A 23,668-nucleotide genomic window follows, 5' to 3' on the forward strand; every position below is an offset into this window, starting at 1 on the left:
GCTGGTGTCAAACTCCTGACCTCAGGTGATCCGCCTGCCTCCGCCTCCCAAAGTGCCGGGATTACAAGCATGAGCCACCATGCCTGGCCTGTAGTTTTTGATAACTTATCTGCTCAACACCTTTGCTGATTATTTTAGCCCAGGTACCATTTAAAATATTGGTTCTATGAAATTCAAGGTAAAGAGCCAAGCAAATGGCAAAATTGGCAACTCTTGGCATTTGCTTCACAGTGTAATTCACAGGCCAGTCTATTTCACACTAACTGGGGACTCAGATTGGCCACTACAGCATGCCACAGATCAGTGCTGAATGTTGTCTTCAATACACCTAAGCTTCTTGGTTGTTTGCTTCCTATTGCTCTTGCTTTTCTTCGAGTTGCATGGTCACTACAAAGAGAGGAATAATGTGGCCGAACCACACAGACATTAGTGTCACAGACACTCTCTGTCACTCTCTTCATCTTTTCCCAGCCAATTGCCCTGGGCTGGCATGGTAGCATAAAATCACTGTCTGAGCTTATGTGAGGGTGCTGGGCCTGGATGGTGTGGATAATCAGGTGAGGGGTTCTAATTCCTTTATTATTTGGGCTGATCAAATAACATCTATGTGTCTCATCTTCCTCATCTGTAAAGCTCAGTTCTTTATCACCAGCCCCATGCTTACCTATCTGGACTTGTTTCCCATGACTCCGCCATTTCAACCCAGGGTGCCAACCATTCCAAGCACTTTGCCATGCTCTCTAGGCAATTTTCCAAGTTTCTCTTTTGTTTACAATGCCCTTTCTACATATTCTTTGTCACACGATCTAACTTGTGCTGGCACTTAGCTAAAGGGTTGAAAAACGCCTTTTCAAGTGAGGAAAAAAAATCCATTTCAACCATAATGAGCACTTAAATGTGTAAGGATGATATGAAGACACTAGGAAATTCAGGATCTATTGGTGGAAAAAGATATGTACAAAGTAGCTATGATATAACACAGGACATGGTTGATAATATAATATTAACAGAAAATCAAGATTCTTGCTTTAGCATTATGAAGAAGGATAAGATTAATTCTAGCTAAAGGCTAGGAAAGAATTCATGAAGACAGGCCTTAAAAGACAATCGGAACTAGACTTGCTGGGGAATAAACTCCACTAAGGCTGGGTCTGAATCCATTATTGTTCATCATGAGTGATACTCATTCCCCAGTGTATGAGTGGATAATATGGAAAGTAGGTAAGGTGTGCATGGAGGGGGGTGGGGGGGAATAAATGGGTGAAGGCTTTCATCGGCAGACTTTCCTTCTGAGTGAAAGAAGCTTTGTTTTTGTTTTGTTTGTTTTAAGTGGTTACAAAGTTTTTATGTGCTGGCCTTGCATCAAGAGAAACTGACCAAATGATGAGGTTGATTATTATCTATTAATAGTTTTATTACAGTCTTGTGTCACTGGGTTATAAATAAGAATTCCAGGCCGAGCATGGTGGCTCATGCCTATAATTCTAGCACTTTGGGAGGCCGAGGTGGGAGGATTGCCTGAGTCCAGGAGTTCAAGAATGGCCTGGGCAACATGGCAAAACCCCATCTCTAAAATAAATAAATAAATAATCCCAGCCCCTCCGAAATTCTCTCATTCTCCTTGATAGATGCATAGAAGAGGACTCAATACTAGGATCATGCAAGTCTTCTGGAGGCTTCCTATGCTCTCGTGTAAAGAACAAGACTTGGAGGGGAAACTAAAGATTTCCTTTTGTGGTCTTTTGCCGGTCACTCAACACAGATAGCACCAACACACCACTGCGTGATCACTCCCTGACGCAACCTATTCAGCTGAGAGTCAGAGCTAGGGAGACAGGGGCCACAAAACCCTTTAACACAGATTTAACTTCTATTTTTATCAGAAATGATTCCATGCCTCTCTTCTATTTAACATTTACAGAATTCTAAAATAAAAACAGTTAACTTAAATCTCACTCTCTATGTGCAAGGTTGTTAAAAATTAGTGAACATTTAGTAGAAGTTACTGATAGTGAACAGATTGCTAAGGAGGGGAAGAGAAGGAAGTCAAGTGGGATGAAATTTGACAAGCCAGAGGTTACCCACAATAAACAAACACCAGCCTTCTTTAGGACTTTAGTTTCCAATATTGATATGAACAGTCTTTCTGAATTGAAGATGTACGTATTCCAACTCCTGATTATAGCACAATAAATGTGTTATGTAGAATTGGTTTAATGGAAGCATTAAGCCATAATTGGGAGTCATTCTCCTTTACCTACCTCCCACTTATCCACCTGCCACTTCAATGCCAGCCTCTATGAAGTTTTGCCTAATAATTTTAGCTCCAATCCATCTTTCTCTTCTCCAAAATCCTACCTCACTGCTGTCCATGCCACCCCTTAAGTACTTAGTCATGTGCAGCCTTATATTCTTGTTTGAATTCTCATGTCCTGTCCTCCCAAACAGATTATACATTTCTTGGGTCCCATACTTTGCATTTACCATAGCAGATTTCATAGCCCATACAAACATTAGGCCTTCAAAATATTTGTCAAGTATTTCTTCAATAAAAATGAAAACATCACAAATCTTGATCCCCCAAATGTTAAATGGGACTTAGTTAAGCAAACTAACATCATGATATACTGGAAACAGGTATCTCTTTCCTTTACCCTTGTGCCTGCTGAAGATCTTATTCTTAGCCTTGCTGTTTTAAACTCAGGGGTGTGTGTTCAACATATTTAAGCAAATTCTGGAATACCAAAGCCAAGCAGTCTTCCAGGGGCTTCATCCTGGCACAAAGCAGCTTACCTGGTGGGTGTTGGGTAGCATACAGTAGAATGGCCGCTTTGTCTCTCTTGAGTGACTCTGGACAAGCTTCAAAACCAAAATCCACAGTGCCCTATCCTGGTGGGCAGAATACACTGAAGACAGGGGGTTTCCGACTTGCTGAAGACAAAACACCCTTCTGCTGACCCAGTACCAAAGGGGAGGGTGCCGGTGAAAGCCAGCTTGTTACCGCTTCAGGGAGGAGAAGCAGTTACTGAAATAAAGTGTCTTACTTTTTTGGAGAAGGGGGGAGGGCGTCTCAATAATCAGTTGGCCTTAATTATTTTTGCTTAGAATAGGAGAGATAAAGCTCCTGACTGAAGTCCAAAGCTGCAGGGGAGGAAATGACCAGGCACACGGGTTCCTCTGGCTCGCTGGGCACCTGCTGCCTGGCAGGCTGCTCACCATGGCTGGCCGGCGTGGTGGTTCCTGAGAACCAATCGGTTCCCCCCTCTACTGTCAGGTGGCTGCTCTCAGCTTCTCTCCCAGAAGTCCTTCACCAGGCCATCTGGAGCCGAGGAACAAGTTCCAAGATCTCTTGGCCAGAATTCTGCTTTGAAATCTGTCCACACCTCCCCCCAACCCCCAGTCTTGGTCACAGGCCTAAAATTTGACCTCAATCCCTGAGAAATAATGTACAACAAGAGATCTGCCTTTAAATATTCCAAAGTTGATGGAAGAATTGATGTCCTTTAGTATTCAGATATATTACCTTACCCTGGAATCACAAAGTATAGAGTCCACTTGGACCCACTCGTTTCAGCAGTAGGTCAAATGCCATAAACTCATCAAAGCCAGAAACCTGAGTTCATATGAACTCTCCTTTCTCCTTCCTCCTGCAGCCAGTCAGCCACCAAGCCCTGCTAATTCGACTTTCCAAATATTTATTAAATCACTTGCCTTCTCTTCGTCCCTAATCGAGGCCCCTAAACACAATTCTTCCCTAATCCAGGCTTCACTCACCACCCATAGCCATCCACCTAATTTGACCTTGTCATTCAGTGACTCTAAACATTTCAGTGGCTCCTCCTCCCCTCCAGTTTTGTCAAGCTCAGGGGCCTCGGCTCGGCACACAGGTCCACATCCCACCCACCCTGCCACCCCAGCTCACTCTTTTGCTTGTGGCTTCCTCTCACGTTGCACTCTGGTGACATTCACTACTGATGGTGTCTGCATCTCCCTGTAGTCTTTCACATCTTTATGGCTTGCCTAATGGTGTTCACTCCACTTGCTGTTCACTTCACCTTTATTCACCTGTTACCTCCTTCAAGACTCAGTTCAGGCACCACCTCCTCCAGCAAGTCTTCTTTGAGACTTCCCATGAGGTTAAATTACCTCTGCGGCCCTCTGTGTGACTATCTTATCATTCGTCACGTTATAGTGAATGTACTATTTTTATTTATTTATTATTATTTTCTTATTTTTTGGAGACAGAGCCTCTCTCTGTCACGCAAGCTGGAGTGCAATGGTGTGATCTCAGCTCACTGCAACCTCCGCCTCCTGGGTTCAAGTGATTCTCCTGCTTCAGCCTCCCGAGTAGCTGAGATTGCAGGCGCACGCCACCATGCCTGGCTAATTTTTGTATTTTGAGTAGAGACAGGGGTTTCACCATGTTGGCCAGGCTGGTCTCGAACTCCTGACCTCGTGATCCGCCCTCTTCAGCCTCCAAAAATGCTGGGATTATAGGCGTGAGCCACTGCTCCTGGCCTGAATGCACTGTTTTTAAACCCACCTCCTTCACGGCATTGAAACGTTACAAAGAACATTTGTGTATCTCCAGTACCAGGTTCACAGTAGGATCTCAAATATATCTGCTAAATAAGTGAGTGCTGTTGAACAGAAGTGTTATTTAATGATGATATGGAAAAAAAATCTATGGGGCTCTCCCTTTACAGAGGAACACGGAGGTGCCTAGACCTCTGACTCCTGATGCTGTGAGGCACTGGCAGGAGGGTCTTGGGACAGTGACAGTTTCCAAAGACAATTGCCTCAATGCTGCAAATGGAGGAGCTTATCATACCCGGCAGCTCCAAGAAAAAGGTAAAATTGCAGTGCTACTCCCAATGCTTAATGTTGATGGTTGACCTACAATCAAAAACTCCAAATGACTGTCTACCTTCCAGAAAGGAAAGCAGATCTGAGCCAAGAGAGTAACCAGGGTCTGGCCTGCCTCCTGAAATGGCCCAGGCCCCTGGAGGTATGGAATCTTCCAGGTTTAGGAGACTGCCACCTGTGAGTGTCTGCAGCACCTCAGAGATGAAGTTCAGGTAAGCTGAGAACAGAATAGCATTTTGAATTTTAATTTTTATTTTTTTGAGATGGAGTCTCATTCTGTCTCCCAGGCTGGAGTGCAGTGGTACAATCTTGGCTCACTGCAACCTCCACCTCCTGGGTTCAAGCAATTCTCCTGCCTTAGCCTCCTGAGTAGCTGGGATCACAGGCACATGCCACCATGCCCAGCTAAGTTTTGTATTTTTAGTAGAGATGGGGTTTCATTATGTTGGTCAGGCTGGTCTCAAACTCCTGACCTTAAGTGATTTTCCTGCCTCAGCCTCCTAAAGTGCTGGGATTACAGGTGTGAGCCACTGCGCCTAGCTTATTTTTAAGAGATAAGATCTCACTCTGTTGCTCGGGCTGCAGTGCAGTGGCGTGGTCAGCTCACTGCAATTTCAAACTCCTGTGCTCAAGCGATTCTGCCACCTCAGCCTCTCAAACAGCTGGAACTACAGGCATGTGCCACCATGTCCGGCTAATTTTTAAATTATTCTGCAGAGATGGGGGTCTCGCTACGTTGTTCAGGCTGGTCTTGAACTCCTGGCTTCAAGTGGTCCTCCTACCTTGACCTCCCAAAGTGTTGGGATTACTGGCATGAGCCACTAAAAAGTATTATCACTTTAATAATAAAACTATCATTGTTTTGGAGAACTGTTTGGAAATTGTGGCATTTACAATATTTGTGAGGTGGGTTTTAGCCACGTGCAAGTTGTTTTTAAGAAAAGATTTACATTTATGTATTGTTTTGTGACTGTGAACTCTCCTTAAGGCTCTGGAAGGCCCAGGACAAGGTGTTATAAGTTGACACATGGGAGAAATGAAAGGAAGTCTAAGGAAGAAGCTGGAGGCTGAGCTCGGTGGAACTGGGAATACAAAGAGCTGGGTAGAGCTGTCTGAGGATGAGGCCTGGTGTGGCTTTGAAGGTAGAGACAGCTACCCTGGAGGGAGTGTGTTACTCATAAACCTTTTAAAGACTTGCCTGGATGGCAGAGGCAAAGCAATTACACAACCGTGGATAGACATGACCTAATTTATTGGCCTTTCCAGTTACCTACTGTGGAGCCAGTGCTATACCATAACCTACAACTAAGAATGAATTTTGGTGGAGTGAGGAGGGGTGTTGCTGAGAATAGGGGAGAAACTGATGTCCTTAAGGAGGAAGAGGTACTAGGAAACAGATCAGAGTACAGAGAGGTGGACAGACTCTCCCTGATGCACTCCCCATGGGGAAGGCCATTGTCAGAATTCCGCCTGCTTTTTCTACTCTGAGGAGTGAAGCCCTTAATACCACCACTTAGAGGACGACTTTGGGCAAACAGAGCTCTCACTCGGCCCCTGGTAATGCTGAAGGGGAGCTCCCAAGGGCAAGCTCGAGTGCAAATGTAGTAATTCAGCCAGCAACTGAGACCACCCCTCAAATATGTACAATCCCAAAAGTCATTTTCAGACACCTTTTTGACATCTGAAGAAGGGAACCACACATAAAATACATGACAGCAATGTTTAAAATAGTCATTGAACAGGCCGGGGCAGTGGCTCACGCTTGTAATCCCAGCACTTCGGGAGGCCAAGGCGGGCGGATCATGAGGTCAGGAGATCGAGACCACAGTGAAACCCTGTTTCTACTAAAAATACAAAAAATTAGCCAGGTGTGGTGGCGGGCGCCTGTAGTCCCAGCTACTCGGAGAGACTGAGGCAGGAAAAAAGGCGTGAACCCGGGAGGCGGAGCTTGCAGTTAGCTGAGATAGCGCCACTGCACTCTAGCCTGGGTGATAGAGCGAGACTCTGTCTCCCAAAAAAAAAAAAAAAAAAAAAAAAGGCATTGAACATAACTGCTCAGTTTGAGCCAATGTGAGCAACTACAGTGGAGTTCAAAGAAGCCAGTTCACAAGGCCAGGATCTAACCAGCTTGTGGGCACGACAGCATTTGTGTTTATGCATAACCTACACCAAGTGCGCAGTGTAACAAAACCAAAACAACCAAAAATAAAAAGTGATTCTTTACAATTGCCTGACTAAATAGCTCCAGGGGCAGAAGAACCCTTTGATCCTGCCAAGCAGTTTTAAAGCAGCAAAGTACTCCACACGTTTACTCACTGTCCCCTGATTGGTTTCTCTGCTGCTTTTTATCTCTGTGGAACCAATTTACTGCATTGCTTTCTGTTTTCCTAGTTGGACCCTGACTGATGTGCAGACAATGATCTCCTAAGGATCCTTACCAGCCCACCTGTGAGTGGAAACATTAAATTCACAACATGTGAGGTTCTTATTTTGTTTGCTTTCTTGTCTAGCAATTTTTATTTTTAGTTTTAGTTATTGATTTATTTATTTTGAGACAGAGTTTTCCTCTTGTTGCCCAAGCTGCAGTGCAATCGTGTGATCTCAGCTCACTGCAACCTTTGCCTCCCAGGTTCAAGCGATTCTCCTGCCTCAGCCTCCCGAATAGCTGGGGCTACAGGCACCTGCCACCATGCCCAGCTAATTTTTGTATTTTTAGTAGAGATGGGGTTTCACCATGTTGGCCAGGCTGGTCTTGAACTCCTGACCTTAGGTGATCCACTCGTCTCGGCCTCCTAAAGTGCTGGGATGACAGGCATGAGCCACTGCACCCAGGCCCATGTCTAGTAATTCTGTTAGTCATTTACCTCTGCGATTAAGTAATTTTTGAATTAAATTAATTTTGATATAAGTTAAAAAATGGGCTGCTTGTGTCTGTAATCCTAGCAGTCTGGGAGGACGAGGCAGGAGGATTGCTTGAGCCCAGGAGTTTGAGACCAGTCTGAACAATATAGAGAGAACTTGTCTCAAAAAAATTTTGAAAAAAAATAGAGAGAAAGAAAGGAAGGAAGGAGAGAAAGAAAGAAAAAGAAAAGAAGGAAGGAAAGAAAGAAAGAAAGAAAGAAAGAAAGAAAGAAAGAAAGAAAGAAAGAAGGAAAGGGAAAGCAAGCAAGCAAGGAAGCAAGCAAGCAAGCAAGCGAGGGAGAAAGAAAAGGAGTCTACCACCCTACCAGGGTACTGATTTGACCAGCAAAACAACCAGATCTAAATGACAATCAGTCCACTTGATGGAGACCTCATGATGAATGGTCTACCCTTGGTTGGGTTTGCCACCTGACGTAGAAAATGGGAAGAGGAAAAAAACTGAAACACAATTAATGAACTATGTATGTTGTATAGGTATAACAACAATCACACTTCTCTGTATGAAAGCTGTGTTTTCCCCTGTGATTTCCTTCTGAGATTTTATACAAACTGGTGCTATAGCATTTCGCCTCATCAACTCTTTGTGGTTATTTGATTGCTACAGTCTTTTCCCTAAAGGGAATTATCAAGGGCTTCAGAAGGAGATGGAAATCAATGGTACTATGACAATTTGCCAACTATTTGAAAAAAATAAATTTATATAATCCTAACTTATAGACAAAATATATGTCAGGTGAATTAAAAAGTTACATTAAAAATTAAGACTAGAAGTGAATATTACTCTAATCTCTAGATGAGAAGAGTATTCTCATCTTAAAAACAAAAGGTGAGGCAGGAGGATCACTTGAGGCCAGGGGTTTGAGACCAATGTAGGCAACATAGCGAGACCTTGTCTTTACAAAAAGATTTTATTTTATTTATTTATTTATTTATTTTTGAGACGGAGTCTCACTCTGTTGCCCAGGCTGGAGTGTAGTGGCACGATCTCGGCTCACTGCAAGCTCCGCCTCCCGGGTTCACACCATTCTCCTGCCTCAGCCTCCGGAGTAGCTGAGACTACAGGCGTTCGCCACCACGCCCAGCTAATTTTGTGTGTGTTTTTTTTTTAGTAGAGACGGGGTTTCACCATGTTAGCCAGGATGGTCTCGATCTCCTGACCTCGTGATTCACTCGCCTTAGCCTCCCAAAGTGCAGAGATTACAGGTGTGAGCCACCGCGCCCAGCCTACAAAAAGATTTTTAAAAAATTAGCTGGGTGTGGTGGTGCACGTTCATAGTCCTAGCTACTCAGGAGGCTGAGGCGGGAGATCACTTGAGTCTAGGAGTTAGAGGTTACAATGAACTGTCATTGCACCACTGCACTGCAGCCTGGGTGACAGAACAAGACCATCTCAAAAAAAAAAAAAAGGAAATTTAAAAAGAGGTACATTTGGCTACATAAAACTGAGAAAAAATCTATTTTCAGATAAACAGAAGTGTGCAAACTGAAACCTGGGATATACATAGGACAAAAGTCAATTTCTTTAATGTGTAGTGAAATATATAAATCAGTAAGACACAAACCACACCAAGCCATATTAAACAGTGTTGACTGTCTTCTAGAATGCATTTCCCTCAACTCCCCTCCTTTCTGATTTTGTTGTCAACATCAGAGTGTTCAATCTCAGGGGATGGATCATGTTTGGTCAAAGTCTGATATTTCAGTCCCATTTCTTGCTTTTCTAATTCCCTTGCAGCTAAGGATGACCATATGACATGGTTCTGGTCAAGGAAATATAAAGTAGAAATCTGCTCGAAGGCATCACAGAAGGCCTTTACTTCCATGATAAAAAGGACTCTTCTTGGATATATGCCCAAAAGAAGCAGTTGTCACCACTATTTCCTTTTTCTTTCTGCCTCGAATATGAATGTGATGTCTGGAGCAGCTGCAGCCATTTTGCATTACAAAGACACCATTCTAACATACTTAAACCACTAAACCAGCTGGCAGCTACCTACTTCCAGATGTATTCTTATGTCAGAAAAATGTACCCCCGATTTGTTAAAGTCATGGTTAGATTTTCTGTTATTTGTGACCAGAAGCTTTCTGGATACAGATCCTCATATATAAATGGGTAGCTATGTGAATAGACAATTCACAAATCAAGAAATGTGAATAGTAAACATATGAAAATAGTTTAAGTTCATTATAATCACAGCATTAGAAATTAAATGAAGCATAATTTTTTTTTCCACAAAATTGGCAAAGATTTTTAAAAAGTAATACCACCATCCAGGGATAGAAAGGATTCGTCAAAACAAAGGCCTTCCTGCACTGCCAGTGAAGGTGCAATTTGGTAGAACACTTGGAAAGCAGTTTGGTAACATGTAATGAGAACTTAGAAAACATCTATATTATTTACATGAGTGATTCTACTTTTTGGAATTTACCCTTGAGATAATTTAAACTGAATTAAGAATGTAAGCATAAAGGCTTGCCAGTGTTACTTAATGTAGCAATAAGAAACAAATAGAATAAGAAAACACTAAAGTGACTAAAATATTGGAATGGTTAACTAAATTATAGAATATATGCAGTAGAATAGTATACAACCACAAAAGTTATGTTGACTCTGAGTCTTCAATATGAACGGGTTATTTTTATGTTATGATGTTCATAAATGACAAAAATACCTAAGACCACAACTGTGTTAAAAGTAATGTAGGGGAAGGCTGGGTGCGGTGGCTCATGCCTGTAATCCCAGCACTTTGGGAGGCTGAGGCGGGCAGATCACTTGAGGTCAGGAGTTCAAGAACAGCCTGACCAACATGGCAAAAACCCATCTCTACTAAAAATACAAAAATTAGCCGGGTGTGGTGGCACATGCCTGTAGTTTCAGCTACTCGGGTGGTTGAGACAGGAATATTGTTTGAACATGGGAGGCAGAGGTTGCAGTGAGCCAAGATCACGCCACTGCACTCCAGCCTGGGCGACAGAGTGAGACTCCATATCAAAATAAATAAATAAAATAAAATAAAATAAAATGATGTGGGGGTAACAGTTTGACAGTTCCTCAAAAAGTTAAACATAGAATTACCATATGTTCCAGTAATTCCATTCCTACCTATATACTCTGCAGAACTGAGAACAGGTACTCAAACAAATACTTGTGAGACAATTGTTCATAGCAGCATCATTCACAATAGCCAAAATATGGAAACAACTCAAATGTCTATCAATGGATGAATAGATAAATAAATTGTGGCATATGCATACAATAGATTATTTTCAGTCAAGAAAAGGAATAAAGTATTAATACATGTTATAAGGTGGATGAACTTCAAAAACATTACACTAAGTAAAAGAAGACAGACAAAAATTATATAATTCCATTTACATGAAATATCCAGTATAGGTAAATTCATGGTTGCTAGTAGTTGAGGGGAGGTGGGAATGAAGAGTAACAGTTTAATGGGTTATATTTTGGGTTGATGAAAATGTTTTGGTACTAGATAGAGGGGGTGATTGTACAACATTGTTAATGTACAAAATGCCAATGAATTGTTAGCTTTAAAGTGGATAGTTTTATGTTATATTAATTTAACTTCAATAAAATTTTATTTTTCATTGTTTTTTGAATTTGCTTCTAATTTTTATGGATATATAGTAGTTGCACATATTTTTGGGATACATGTGATATTTAATATAAGAATACAATGTGTAATGATCAAATATGAATAAGTAAGATATCCATTGCCTCAAGCATTTATCATTTCTTTGTGTTGGAAACATTCCAGATCTTTACTTCTAGCTATTTTGAAGTGTGCAATAAATTATAAACTCGTTTCCTTATTGTGCTACCAAACACTAGATATTATTCCCTCTATCTAACTGTATTTTTGTGCCTTCTAGCCAAGTCCTCTTCATCCTCCCTTCCCCACTACCTTTCCCAGCCTCTTGCAATCATCTTTCTATTCAATACCTCCATATGACTAACTCTTTTAGCTCCCATATATGAGTGAGAATATGTGATATTTGTATTTCTGTACTAGGCTTATTTCACTTAATATAATATCTTCCAGTTCCATCTATATTGTTGCAAATCATAGGATTTAGTTCCTTTTCTATGGCTGAATAATATCCTATTATGTACACTAATGTATATACACTACATTTTCCTTATTCATTCATCCATTCATGAACACGTAGGTTGATCTGTATCTTGGCTATTGTGAATAGTGCTGCAATAAACATGGAAGTGCAGAGATCTTTTTTATACACTGATTTCCTGTCTTTTGAATAGGTACCTAGCAATGGGATTGCTGGATCATATGGTAGTTCTATTTGTAGTTTTTTGAGGAACCTCCAAACTGTTATCCATAGCGGCTGTACTAATTTACATTCTCATCACCATCTATTATTTTCTGTCTTTTTGATAATAGCCATTTTATTTTATTTTATTTATTTATTTTTTTGTTTGTTTTTTGGTGAGACAGAGATTTACTCTTGTTGCCCAGGCTGGAGTGCAATGGCGCGATCTCGGGTCACTGCATCCTCTGCCTCCCAGGTTCAAGTGATTCTCCTGCCTCAGCCTCCCGAGTAGCTGGAATTACAGGCATGTGTCACCACGCCCAGCTAATTTTGTATTTTTAGTAGAGACAGGGTTTCACCGTGTTGCCCAGGCTGATCTCGAACTCCTGACCTCAGGTAATCCGCCTGCCTCGGCCTCCCAAAGTGCTGGGATTACAGGCGTGAGCCACTGTGCCCGGCCAGATAATAGCCATTTTAACTGGGGTGAAATGATATTTCATTGTAGTTTTGATTTGTATTTCCCTGATAATTAGTGATGTTTAGCATTTTTTCATATGCCTATTGGCCACTTGCATGTATTTTTTTGAGAAGTGTCTATTCAGATCTTTTGTCCACTTTAAAATTTGATTTTTTTTTTTGCTATTGAGTTGCTTGAGTTCCTTACATATTCTGGTTATTAATCCCTGTTGGATGAATAGCTTGCAAATATTTTCTCTCATTCTGTAGGTTGTCTCTTCATGATGTTGATTGTTTCTTTGCTGTGGAGAAGCTTTTTAGCTTGATATAATCACATTTGTCAATTTTTGCTTTGGTTGCCTGTCCTTTTGATGTCTTACTCAAATATTTGCCCAGACCAATGTCCTGGAGCATTTCTCCTATGTTTTCTTCTAGTAGTTTCATAGTTTGAAGTCTTAGATTTAAGTCTTTAATGCACTTTGATTTGATTTTTGTATATGGTGAGAGATAGGGGTCTACATTCATTCTTCTGCATATGGATATTCAGTTTTCCCAGCACCATCCATTGAAGAGGGATCCTTTCCCCATTGTATATTCTTGGCACATTTGTTGAAAATGAGTTGGCTGTAAATGTGGATTTATTTCTGAGTTATCTATCCTGTTCCATTGGTCTATGTGTCTGTTTTCATGTCAGTACCATGTTATTTTAGTTACTGCTGCTTTGTAGTATATTTTGAAGTCAGGTGATGTGATGACTTCAGCTTTGCTCTTTTTTGCTCAGGATTCATTTGGCTATTCTGGGTCTTTTGTGGTTCCATCTGCATTTTAGGTTGTTTTTCTATTTCTGTGAAGAATTTCATTGATATTTTAATAGGGATTGCACTGATTCTATAGACCACTTTGTGTAGTATGGGTATTTAAACAATACTAATTCTTCCAATCCATGAGCATGGGCAACCTTTCCATTTGTTTATGTCCTCTTCACTTTCTATCATCAGCGTTTTATAGTTTTCATTGTAGAGATCTTTCAGTTCTTTGGTTAAGTTTATTCCTTTATTTGTAGTTATTGTAAATGAGATTGTTTTTTAGATTGTTCAATGTTGGCATATAGAAATGATTTTTGTATGGTGATTTTGTATCTTGTAACTTGACTGAATTCTTTTATCAGTTCTAACAGCTTTTTTGCAGAGTCTTTAGGATTTTTGTTTTAAATGTAAGATCATATTGTCTGAAAACAAGAACAATGATTTCTTTCTTTCCAATTTGGATGCCCTTTATTTCTTTCTCTTGCCTAATTGCTCTAGCTAGGACTTCCAGTATTCTGTTGAACTAAAAGTAGTGAAAGGGGTATCCTTGTCTTGTTCCAGATCTTAGAGGAAAGGCTTTCAGTTTTCCCCCACTCAGTATGATGCTAGCTGTGGGTCTGTCCTATACTGCTTTGATTGTTTTGAGGTATGCTCCTTCTATATGCAGTTTGTTGAGAGTTTTTTTTTTTTATCATGAAGGGATGTTGAATTTTAATGAATGCTTTTTTGACATCTATTAAAATGATCATATGGTTTATGCCCTTGATTCTACCAATGTGATACATCATGTTTATTAACTTGCATATGTTGAACCATCTTTGCATCCCAGGGATGCATCCCGCCTGATTATAATGAATGACCATTTTAACGTGTTGTTGAATTCAGTTTGCTAGTACTTTGTTATTTTTGCATTGATGTTTATTAGTTATTGGCTTATAGTTTTCTTTCCTCACTGTGTCTTTGTCTGGTTTTGGTATGAGGGTAATGTTGGCCTTATACAATTAGTTTGGAAGTAAAAAAAAAAAAAGTAAATATGGGGAGTTCTGCTTCCAGATAAGATAGAGTAAGTGCTTTCACCCTGTCTCTCCCAGCAAATGTAGCCATAGAACCTGGTCACAAGGCACAGAACAGATATCTGATAAGTAAATTGTAGTAGGCAAATTGTGAAAGAATGTAAAATACCACTGAACCTGCTGTGAATTTACTTTTTTCCCTCTCCTCCACTATACCCTGATTTGGACTCAGAGTAGTGCAAAAGCCAGAAGTGAGCATTGGTGCGAATGGAGACAGTTTCAGGAAAAGCCCCCTAGTTCAGGTTTGAGGAGTAGGAAAAGGGTTTTCTGGCAGCAACAGCAGTGGTAGCTGGGGTGCATACACACTAAAACTCTCAGGGAAGGGAATCTTCCCTTCGAATTAGAGGAGCTAGGAGAAAATATAGAGGAAATACTTCAGGACATTGGTCTGGGGAAATATTTTATGAATAAGACCTGAAAAACATAGGCAACAAAAGTAAAAATAAACAAATGGGATTATATAAAACTCAAAAGCTTCTTCACATCAAAAGAAACAATCAACAGAGTGAAAAGATAACCTGCAGAGTGGGAGAAAATATTTGCAAACTACTCATCCAAAAGGGAATTAATATCCAGAATACACAATAAATTGAAACACCTCAACAGCAAAAAAGCTGACAATCCAATTTAAAAATGGGCAAATGATCTGAATAGACACTTCTCAAAAGAAGACATACAAATGGGTGAGAAATACATGAAAAAAATGCTCAACATCACTAATCATCAGGGAAATGCAAATCAAAACTATAATGAGGCATCATCTCAGCACGGTTAGAATAGCTATTATCAAAAAGAAAAAAAATAACAAATGCTGGTGAGGATGTGGAGAAAAGGGAACTCTTATACACTGTTGGTGGGGAATGCAAACTAGTATAGCCACTATGGAGAACAGTATGGAAGGTCCTTCAAGACACTACATATAGAATACCATATGATCCAGCAATTCCACTGCTGGGTATACCCAAAACAAAGGATATCAGTATATTAAAGAGATAGCTATACTTCTATATTTATTGCAGCACTATTCACAATAGCCTAGATATAGAATCAACCTAGGTATCCAACAGATGAATGGATAAAGAAAATGTGGCATATATATACTGTAGAATACTATTCAGCCATAAAAAGAATGAGATCTTGTCATTTGTGGCAACATGGATGAAACTGGATGACATTATGTTAAGTGAAATAAACCAAGAACACAAAGCTAAACACTACACGTTCTCACTCATAAGTGGAGGCTAAAAAAAGCTGACGTCATAGAAGTAAAAAGTAGAATAGAAGATATTAGAGGCTGGGAATGGGGAAAGGAAGGAGAAGGAGAGACTTGTTAAAGGATATAAAATTCCAGCTAGAGAGGAGGAATAAGTTTTACTGTTCTACAGCACTGTGGGATGACTATAGGTATTTAATAATATTAATATGGCTGGGCATGGTGGCTCATGCCTGTCATCCCAGCACTTTGGGAGGCTGAGGCAGGTAGATCACTTGAGCTCAGGAGTTTGAAAGCCCAGGCAACATGGCGAAACCCTGTCTTTACAAAAAATAGAAAAATTAGCCAGGCGTGGTGGTGAGTACCTGTAGTCCCAGCTACTAGGGAGGCTGAGGTGGAAGGACTGCTTGAGGCCAGGAGGTGGAGGTTGCAGTGAGCCCAGATTGCACCACTGCACTCCAGCCTGGGCAACAGAGCAAGACACTATTTCAGAGAAAAGAAAAAAATATATATATATGTACGCATATATATAGTTTCAAATAGCTAGAAGAGAGGATATTGAATGCCCCCAACACAAGGAAATGATAAATGTTTGAGATTATGAATATGCTAATTATCCAGATCTAATCACCATGTATTATACGTATCAAAAGATCACCATATACTTCATGAATATGTACAATTATTATTTGTTAATTAAAATTAAAATAATGTAAAAACCAAAAAACGCTTATACTGGAAAAGAAAGGTCTTCAATCAATAATCTAAGTTTTCACCTTTAGAAATGAGAAAAAAATAGCAAAATAAACATAAAGCAGGCAATGGTAAATATCAGAGCAGAAATCAATTAAATTGAAACAAAAACAAAAAAGAAAAATCAAAGTAAGACAAAAAGCAGGTCCTTTGAAAACATCAATAAATTTGATAAACCTTTATCATGACTAAAAAGGAAAAATAGGGAAAGAATACAAATTATCAATACCAGGAATGAAAGAGGGGCTATTCCTATATAATATTCAGACATTAAAAGGATAATAAATGAATATTATAAATAACTTTATGCATATAAACCTGACAACTTAGAATAGATCCATTTCTCAAAAAACATGCACTGTCAAACTCACTCATGATGAAATAGCCGAAAAAGTTCTATATCTATCAAAGAAATTGAACTCATAGTTTAAAACCTTTCAAAAAAGAAACTTCCCATTCCAGATGGTTTCATTGTTTCATTTTACCAATCGTTTAAGGAAGAAGCAATGCCAAGGCTATATAATCTCTTCCAGAAAATAGAAGAAAACACTTCCTAAGTCATTTTACAAGGCTAGAATTACTGACACCAAAACCACACAAAAATAGTATACAGGCTGGGTGTGGTGGCTCATGGCTGTAATCCCAGCACTTTGGGAGGCTGAGGCGGGGGATCACTTGAACCCAAGAGTTCAAGATCAGCCTGGGCAATATGGTGAAACCCTGTCTCCACTAAAAATACAAAAAAGTTAGCTGGGCGTGGTGGCACACGCCTGTAGTCCCAGCTACTTAGGGAGGCTGGGGTGGGAGGATTACTCAGGCCTGGAAGGCAGAGGTTGCAGTGGGCTGAGATCACGCCACTGCACTCCAGCCTGGGTGACAGAATGAGACCCTGTCTCAAAGAAAAAAAAAAAAAGGATAGAAAACCAGAAAACTATATATCAGTACCTCTCATGAACCCAGATTTTTTAAAAACCCTCAATATTAGCAAATGTAGTGAAATCATATAAAAAGAATAGTACATGATGATCAAGTGGGATTTTCTTGAGAATATAAGTGGATTAGTTTTCTCAGGCTACCCCAATAAAGTACTGCACATTGAGCGACTTGAACAACAGACATGTTTCACAGTTTTGGAGGCTAGAGGTCAAGGTGCTGGCAGGGCCATGCTCCCTCTGGGGGCACTAAGGAAGGGTCTGTTCCAGGCCTCTCTCCTAGCTTCTGAAGTAGTTCCTTGCCTTGTGGCAGCGTTACTCCTGTCTGCACAAAGCATTCTCCCTGCGTGCTTGTCTGTCTTTGTGTCCAAATTTTCCACTTTGTATAAGGACATCATTAATATTAGAATAGGGCCCATCCTAATCACCTCATTTTAACTTGATTTTCTCTGTAAAGACCCTATTTCTAAGTAAGGTCACATTCTGAGGTATTGGCAATTTAGGACTCTAACATAGCTTTTTTATTTTTTTATTTTTTGGAGGACAGTTCAACCCACAACAGTAAGGCTGGTCTGATATTCTAAAATCAATTACTGTTAATAAGTATATCTCCAGGCGCAGTGGCTCATGCCTGTAATCCCGGCACTTTAGGAGGCCAAGGTGAGCAGATCACGAGGTCAGGAGATTGAGACCATCCTAGCTAACAAGGTGAAACCCCGTCTCTACTAAAAATACAAAAAATTAGCCGGGCGTGGTGGCGGGCGCCTGTAGTCCCAAGTATTCGGGAGGCTGAGGCAGGAGAATGGCGTGAACCCGAGTGCAGTGAGCTGAGATCGCACCACTGCACTCCAGCCTGGGCGACAGAGTGAGATTCTGTCTCAAAAAAATAAATAAATAAATAAAAATAAAATAAAAATAAATAAGTATATCAATAGTCTATAGAAGAAAAAGCCACATGGTCATAGAAGTTGATGCAGAAAAAACATTTAATAAAATTCAAGATATGTTCAAATAAAAGCTCTCAGCAAGCAAGAAATAGAACCAGATAAAAGTCATCCACAGGCCGGGCATGGTGGCTTATGCCTGTAATCCCAACACTTTGGGAGGCTGAGGTGGGCGGATCACTTGAGCCCAGGAGTTGGAGACCATTCTGGCCAACATAGCAAAACCCCATCTCTATTAAAAAAAAAAAAATAACAAAAAATAATAATAATAAAAAAGTCATCTACAAAAAAATCATAGCTAACATCGTAGTTCATAGTGAAAGACAGTGCTCAGCAACAAAGCAAGGAAGTACAATATCAATACTCCTATTCAACATCATGCTTGAAGTCCTAGTCAATATTAGGCAAGAAAAAGAAATAAAACGCATACATATTGGAAAGGAAGAAATAAAACCATCACCACTTTCAGGAGACATGATTGGCCATGTAGAAAATCACCCAAAAAAATCTGCCCCCCCAAAAAAGAACATCCTAGAGCCAATAAGTAAGTTTAGCTAAGTGGTAGGGTACAAGATCAATACCAAAAATCAATTGTGTTTCTCTATACCAGCAATGAACAATTTTAAACTTAAATGTAAAAATTTATATGGAAAAGCAAAGGAATGATATAGACAAAATAGTTTTAAAAACAAAGAATAAAATCGGATGGCTTATTTAACTCAGTAAAACACCTTTGAGAGTCACACAGGTTGTTGTATGTATAAATAATTCATTCTGGCTGGGCACAGTGGCTCACACTTATAATCCCAGCACTTTGGGAGGCCAAGATGGGCAGATCACCTGAGGTCAGGAGTTTGACACCAGCTTGGCCAACAGGGCGAAAACTTGTCTCTACTAAAAATAAAAAAAAATTAGCTAGGTGTGGCGGCACACACCTGTAATCCCAACTACTCAGGAGGTTGAGGCTTGAGAATAGTTTGAACCCAGGAGGTGGAGGTTGCATTGAGCCAAGATTGTGCCACCGCACTCTAGCTTAGGCGACAAAGAGAGACCTTGTCTCAAAAAAAAAAAAAAAAAAAAAAAGGGATGAAGCATACTACTTGATGTTAAGACCTACTATAAAGACACAGTAATCAGGATACCATAGTATTTGTGAAGGAAAAGACACAGAGGTCTATGGAAAAGAGCAGAGTCCAAAAATGGACTCCAAAAATATAGCAAATTTTTTACAAAGGGGCAAAGGCAATTTAATGAAGGACAGTCTTTCAACAATGGTGTTGGGATAATTGGGCATTAATATGCAAAGATAAAATGAACCTCAATCTAAACCTCACACTACGTAAATCTTATTTCAAAATGCATCAGTGTAAGACATAAAACTATAAAACTTTAAAAAGAAATCATAGGAGAAAATGTTTGCAATCTGGGCTGAGGCAGAGTATTCTTAGAATGCTACTAAAAGCATGATTCATAAAAGAAAAAAGTTTGATATGTTGGATTTCATCAAACTGGGTAACTTTTACTCCGCAAAGACACAGTAGGAAAGTTAAGACAAGCTACACATGGGAAGAAAATGTTTGCAAACCTGATGTTCAACAGGAGACTTGTATCTGGAATATATAAAGAATTCTCAAAATTCATCAATCAGAAAACAAATAACCCAACTAAAAACTGTTCAAAAGATTTTAGCAGATACTTCCCCAAAGAGAATATATGGAAGGCAAGTAAGCACATAAAAAGATGTTTACCATCATTAGTCACTAGGGAAATGCAAATTGAAACATGAGGAGATACCTCTACAAACCTATTAGAATGGTTAAAATAAAAAAATATTCAAAATACCAAATGCTGGCAAGACTAAAGAACTATTATGCTCTTGTCTGAAAGTATGTGTCCCCCCAGAATTCATATGTTGAGCCCTACCCCTCAAGGTGATGGTTGTAAGGGATGGGGCCTTTGGCAGGTGATTAGGTCGAGAGGGCTTCTCCCTCATGAATGGATCAGTGCCCTTTTACATGAGGCCTGAGAGGAAGCCTTTTTGCCCCTTCTACCATGTGAGGACACAGAAAAGGCACCCTCTATGAGGAGGGGGACTTCACCAAACACAGAATCTACCAGTGCCTTGATCTTGGACTTCCCAGGGTCTAGAACTATGAGCAATAGATTTCTGCTGTTTATAAATTACCCAGTCTAAGGTATTTTGTTGTAGTAGCCTGAATGACAAAGACAGAGATTGGAACTCTTATATACTGTCGGTAGGAATGCAGAATGGTACAGCTGTGGGAAAAACAGTTTGGCAGTTTCTTGCAAATTCAAGAATATGATCCAGCAATTCCACTACTAATAAAAATCATGTTCACACAAAAGCCTGCTCATGGATGTTGATAGCAGCATTATTCAATATCATCAAAATGTGTAAACAAAACAAGTGTTCTTCAGTGGGTGAAAGGATAAACGAACTGTAGTAATCCATATAATGAAATACTAAATACTACTCAGCAATATAAAGGAATGAATTATTTATTTATTTATTTTGAGACGAAGTCTTGCTCTGTCGCCCAGACTGGAGTGCAGTGGCACCATCTCAGTTCACTGCAACTTCCACCTCCCAGGTTGAAGTGATTCTCCTGCTTCAGCTTCCCGAGTAGCTGGGACCACAGATGCGTGCCACCACGCCCGGCTAATTTTTGTATTTTTAGTAGAGACAGAGTTTTGCCATGTTGGCCAGGCTGCTCTCGACCTGGCCAATATGGCGAAACCTCAAGTGATCCTCCTACCTCAGCCTCCCGAAGTGTTGGGATTACAGGCGTGAGCCACTTTGCCTGGCCAGAATGAATTATTTATACATACGACAACCTGTGTGACCCTCATTTTACTGACTTAAAGAAGCCATTCTCAAAAGGTTATGTATTCTGTGCTTCCATTTATATAACATTCTTTAACAAATAAAACGGTAGTGTTGAAGAACAAAATAGTGGTTGCCAGGATAAGTTACTCCCTCCCTGATCCCCTTTCCTCCCGCTCCGATCCCCTTTCCTCCCTCCCCCATCCTCTTTCCTCCCTCCCCCATCCCCTTTCCTCCCTTAACTGCTGTTAAATGCATCGTTTCAAAGTGAAAACCAAGGTAAGCTTTATCAATATAAAAAAACACAACTTTTTGTTGGGGTGCAGGGAATTTGGTCACTGTCATCTCCCATTTCCTCTTTCATCTAGAAAGCCTAACACACCATGGAATGAGGAAGCTGGCTCCTGTGATCTGTTAATATTTGAAGTATGGCCTTTTAATAGGGCCATTGGCAATGTCAATAAGGAAACATCCTGAGAAGGAGAGGGCGATGAGCCTATAGCTCTCAAATCTCACAGCTTGGGGAATAACTCACTACAGAAAAACCGACCTGAATGAAGGTGAAGGAAAGAATCCACCCACGTTTACGAAAGACCATGCCTTAGCTAGCACTTCTTAGTTCTTAGCCACCTTCTTCTCAATTTTAAGACCCTGCTGTGCTAACCGGGAAGGAAAGCATTTTCTTTTCTTTTCTTTTCTTTTATTATTACTATACTTTAAGTTTTAGGGTACATGTGCACAATGTGCAGGTTAGCTACATACGTATACATGTGCCATGCTGGTGTGCTGCACCCATTAACTCGTCATTTAGCATTAGGTATATCTCCTTACTAAACTTAACCTGACCTCCTTTTGACCTTCATGTGGTTCTCAGGTTTAAGATCAACTGTGCTAATGAGGAACGAAAGTATTTTCTGACTAACCTTCACCTGACCTTCTTTCGCCCTTCACCTGGTTTCCTCAGATCTTTCTTTCCCTTAGTTTGTATTCCGTATAGCAGTAAGTTAAGTTCCATTTGACTAGGTATTGAGTACCGAAGTGTGTGAGGCTCTCCATCCCTGAAATAATCCTTGACCATGAGGAATCAAGGTTGATGTACAACTTACCATGTACCAACTTACCTGTGCACACATTAACATTGTAAAGAAAAGGACAAGGGCAGAAAAACATTTAGACATTTTTAAAAAGAAATTTACCTTTAAAAGTTATTTATTTTTTAAAAGACATTTTTAAAAAGTATTTTACCTTCGTAACGGACATTTATGAAAGTAAAAAATAGTCAAACATTCCATATTTATTATCCAAAGAAACAGTTTTATTTATTTATTTATGCATTTATTTCAAGACAGAGTTTTGCTCTTGTTACCCAAGCTGGAGTGCAATGGCGCGGTCTCGGCTCACTGCAACCTCCACCTCCTGGGTTCAAGCGATTCTTCTGTCTCAGCTTCCCAGGTAGCTGGGCTTATAGGTGCCAGCCACCAAGCCTGGCTAATTTTTGTATTTTTAGTAGAGATGGGGTTTCACCGTGTTGGCCAGGCTGGTCTCAAACTCCTGACCTCAGGCAATCCACCCACCTCAGCCTCCCAAAGTGCTGGGATTACAGGCGTGAGCCACAGCACCTGGCCTATTTTTAATAACATATGATAACTAAAAAATAAAACAGTAGTAAAAGGGTTAAAGTCCCTTTAAATGTGATTCCCCAAAGATAATCATTTTAACAGTATAAAGTCTGTCCTTACAGAAGGCATATATGCATTTTTAACATAAATGGTTGCCAGCAATTTTTTCTACATAGGCAGATGGTATCAGTTATCTTCCCATACCCATTATGCCATTTTCCTTAGTAATAACATCTCCAACTTTTAGCTGAGCATTTGACTACATAGAATTGTGTGTTTTTTATTTTTATGGTGAATGGAGATAAAATAGCAAGAGTTTTAAAGTGGATAGATCCCAGTCCTGGTTCTGTTATGAGCTAGATGGGCCAGGTGAGGAAAGTCACTTCAACTTTTTGGTACTGTAGGAGGCAGCACAGCACAGTGATTATGTACAGATGGAGTTCCCAAATCGGACACTCCCTAGCAGTATTATCTCAAGCATGTCACTTATCCTTTCTAAGCTTCCTTTGTTGAATGGAGATAAAGATATCCCTTAACTCATCAGGTTGTTATAAGAATTAAATGAGATAGTGTACACAAAGAGCTTAGCATGGGTCAATACTCAACAAATGTTAGCTATTACTACAGTTGTTTTATTAGCTTTTGGAAAAGAAGATAATAGTATTTGCTTTATCAGGTTGAGGATGAGGATAAAAAAATATGAAAGACTTTATAAGCTAAAAGAGTTATAATATCACTAAGCTTAAAAAGAACACTGCTGCTTGGCATTGGGATATGGAACGATATTATTATAGTAGTTCTGTGTGTATTGCCTGTGGGGACAAATCCACAGGAGTAACTAGACAGGAAAATGTATCTGAGAGGAAGTTCTCCCTCAGTTTAAAGGAATTAACTAAATTGGATGCCATTGGAAAGTGCAGACAGCTCAGAGATCCGTGGTGTGTTAATC

General features: G+C 40.0%; 1 protein-coding gene across 2 annotated transcripts in view; it reads right to left on the reverse strand.

Moving 5' to 3' along the window:
- The window catches only part of EXPH5 (exophilin 5), an 88,568-nt gene that overhangs the window by 60,125 nt on the left and 4,775 nt on the right, over positions 1–23,668 (reverse strand). Inside the window, exon 1 of one of the 2 annotated variants that reach the window (XM_019037708.4) lies at positions 2,794–3,281. The exons of the other annotated variant lie outside the window; for it this stretch is intronic. The gene's annotated coding sequence lies outside the window, so the exon portion shown is untranslated. Of the gene's footprint in view, positions 1–2,793; positions 3,282–23,668 lie in introns of those variants that run through there. 2 annotated transcript variants of the gene reach the window in all.

Source organism: Gorilla gorilla, chromosome 9 (assembly GCF_029281585.2).
Source record: "Gorilla gorilla gorilla isolate KB3781 chromosome 9, NHGRI_mGorGor1-v2.1_pri, whole genome shotgun sequence".
Classification (NCBI taxonomy): domain Eukaryota; kingdom Metazoa; phylum Chordata; class Mammalia; order Primates; family Hominidae; genus Gorilla; species Gorilla gorilla.